We start from the raw sequence: 3,407 nt of genomic DNA, 5'->3' as shown, positions 1-3,407 counted from the left end.
GCCACAGCAACTGAGCCTGCGCTCTAGAGCCCGTGCGCCACAACTACTGAGCCCACACGCCTAAAGCCCGTGCTCCGCAACAAGAGGAGCCACCGCAATGAGAAGCCCGCGCACCGCAACTAAGAGTAGCCCCCGCTCGCCTCAGCTAGAGAAAGCCCATGCGCAGCAACGAGGACCCAAAGCAGCCAAAAATAAATGAATACAATAAATAAAATTTAAAAATATATATCTGAAGTCTTTTTTTAAAAATTTCTATCAGGTTTTTGTTTTGGGGGGCTGCGTTGGGTCTTCGTTGCTGCATGCGCACTTTCTCTAGTTGCGGCGAGCGGGGGCTACTCTTCCTTGCAGGGCGCGGGCTTCTCATTGCGGTGGCTTCTCCTGGTGCGGAGCATGGGCTCTAGGCGCGCGGGCTTCAGTAGTCTCTTAACCACTGTGCCACCAGGGAAATCCCCTCAAGTTTTTATGTACTCAAAGGCGTATTAAATCTCCCACTTGACAGAAGCTGATAAGCTGTGTAGGGTATGGTTTTTCAAGGACCTGGAGATGGGTCCACAAATAATTCTAAAGCAGGAAAGAAAAGAAGTTTTTAAAGATCAGTGAGGGAATTCCCCAGCGGTCCAGTGGTTAGGGCTTGGCACTTTCACTGCCTGCTGCCCAGGATCAAATCCTGGTCAGGGAACTGAGATCCCGCAAGCCGCGGGAGGAGGCCATCGATCAATAAACAAACAAACAAACAAAATTTGCTGATGATGAAAAAAAAATCCGGAGGGAGAGTCTGGAGAGAGAACAAGGGCAGAACGAACCCTCCGCCTCTCCTGCCCCCAGACGCCGGCCCTCTGCCTGTGTGAGGTCACAGGGCGCCCCTCAGTCACGCTCTGATCCTGTCCGAGCTGGACACCTCCTCTGCCAACAAAATGCCGGGACTTGTGGTGGCACGAGGGTGTTCAAATCCTCACTCCCCACCCACCGGCTGGCACTCTCTGGACCAGCCCCATCTGAAGATCGGCCCGACGACATTTACAGCCCAAAGGCTCCTCCCTCCCGGGACACAGCAGGCATCCCTGGGAACGGCGGCTCAGGCGTGTCCCTAACACCGCAGGGAGACCCCGCACTCCGGGAAGGGCCCAAGGCCCAGAACAACCCCACATGCCCCTCGGCCAGGACCGGCCAAGTCGGGCCCACTCCTCGGGGCCCTGGTCTCCGGCACGGGGGAGTCCGCATCCGCCAGGCCGCACGTGCTCGTGCGCACTCAACCCCCGTCGCCGCCTCTGTCACCTCCTCAAACAGCACTTGGGGCCCATCCTCATGCTGGTCCACAGCAAGAACTCACTAGGCGACCGTGCTCCCTGGGAACGGGGAGGGTCTCAGCAAGGCCCGCAGCGGCAGGCCCTGCAGTGTCCACCCCTCACCTCAGTGGCCCGGGCCCCTAGAGGGAAAAGGGAAGCGGCCACTTTTTAGAGAGAAAGTTAAGTGTGATTTTGAAGTTGTCAAACACAAAAGTGGCGGCCAGTCCCACACACCAAGTCCAGAGGAGAGCCTGCGCTGCACCCACGCTCAAGGTCTGCAAAGCAGGGGGTCTGTGAGGAAGGGGCCCCTGGCGCCTGAGCACCGCACGCGGCTCTCGGGGACCCGCAGGCCGCCCTCCAGCGCGTAGGTCCTGGGGCACCTGCGCAGGGCACACGGCTAACTAGGAGCTCCCCCCGCCCTCGGCCACGCCAGTCCTGGGGCCCAGGGCACCTGCACAGCGCGCCTCCGGCCACGGAGCGGGGGCGCTCCGCAGGGTGGTCTTTGTCCCCTCTGCCTCCGCCTTTGGCTGTGCTGGATCGCAAATGCATCCTGTGACCAGCTGGAAAGGAAACATGAAAGAACGCACAGGAAAATTCTAACCAAGTCAACGCCAAGGATTGGGCGTCCTTATCCAGGCACCCAGCCCCCACCCCAGTATTTGGCTGAGGTCCCATCCCAGGACCTTGCAGCACTCTGCTGGGAGAGGACTTCTTGAACTTGAGAGACTTCCTCAAGGGCCTCTCCTGACTAATGGGAAGGTGAGCCCCTTCCCTGCTCTGGCTGAAGGGAAGCTTCGGAAACCCCGGAAGGAAGGCTACAGTCTGAGGCGCAGGGTCATGGCCCGTTCCCAGCCAAACTGCGCCTCACTGGAGTCGTTTCCACGTGCACGCTCAAGCCAGCGCCTGCGCTGGGGCGGCCTCTAAAGGCCAAGGAGGAGCAGCATCGTACCCCACACGGGACCAGGCGCTCCTTACAGCTTTTCACTGACCCTCAACACAAACCAGATCTCCTTATTACTTTCCCCTGCTTTGAACCCCAGCATCCGTCCTCTGCTAGGATAATGTTATCCTTCTGAACCTGGCTAACAATTCTGACAGTGTTACAACCAAGGGAAAACGGGTCTAAGAAGGCTAACTGGTTGGAGGTTAGATAGGTTACACAGCCTGCAGGATGCAGCAACGGACGTGACACAGGTCCAAGGACAAACCCAGTACTCATTCACCTGAACGACAAACAGCCACCCGGATAAGGCACAAACCTCGTGCATGTGTAGACTGCAGCAATAACTTCCTACGGGAGTGTACTAGCTGCAGGGCACAGGTTTGGCGAAAGCATGGTGAAGGAGCCAGAAGTGATGACAGTTCTTATTCACAGCCGCTGCCATATCCCAAACACTCTCCTCCTTCCCCCTCAGCTTATGAGAAACTAGGAACAATTCACAGAGGAATACAAAACCAACACAGCCTCTTTCCGCAACTGAGGTTAGTTTTGTGTGTGGTTCCAATATAAGGTGAAATGAGATGGGGTACATAGGAAGAATCGAAGTGATACTGCAAGTAAGAGGGAAGGCAACCCACAGAATGGGAGAAGATGTTGCAAATCACATATCTGATAAGGAGTTAATATCCAGACTATATCAAGAACTCCTGGAGAGGAGAGAAGATGGAAGAGTAAGACGCAGAGATCACCTTCCTCCCCACAGATACATCAGAAATACATCTGCAGGTGGAACAGCTCCTACAGAACACCCACTGAACGCTGGCAGAAGACCTCAGACCTCCCAAAAGGCAAGAAACTCCCCACGCACCTGGGTAGGGCAAAAGGAAAAAGAAAAAACAGAGACAAAGAATAGGAACGGGACCCGCACCAGTGGGAGGGAGTCGTGAAGGAGGAAAGGTTCCCACACACTAGGAGCCCCTTCGCGGGCGGAGACTGCGGGTGGTGGAGGGGGGAAGCTTCGGAGCCACGGAGGAGAGCGCAGCCACAGGGGTGCGGAGGGCAAAGCGGAGAGATTCCCGCACAGAAGATCGGTGCCGACCAACACTCACCAGCCCGAGAGGCTCGTCTGCTCCCCCGCCGGGGCGGGCGGGGCGGGGAGCTGAGGCTCGGGCTTCGGTCGA

At 57.0% G+C, this 3,407-nt stretch overlaps 1 protein-coding gene across 5 annotated transcripts in view; it reads right to left on the bottom strand.

Moving 5' to 3' along the window:
- GET1 (guided entry of tail-anchored proteins factor 1) overlaps positions 1-3,407 on the bottom strand; it is a 30,280-nt gene that overhangs the window by 8,502 nt on the left and 18,371 nt on the right. The window lies entirely within an intron of this gene.

Source organism: Physeter macrocephalus, chromosome 8 (assembly GCF_002837175.3).
Source record: "Physeter macrocephalus isolate SW-GA chromosome 8, ASM283717v5, whole genome shotgun sequence".
NCBI lineage: Eukaryota > Metazoa > Chordata > Mammalia > Artiodactyla > Physeteridae > Physeter > Physeter macrocephalus.
This window is presented reverse-complemented; position numbering and strand designations above follow the sequence as displayed.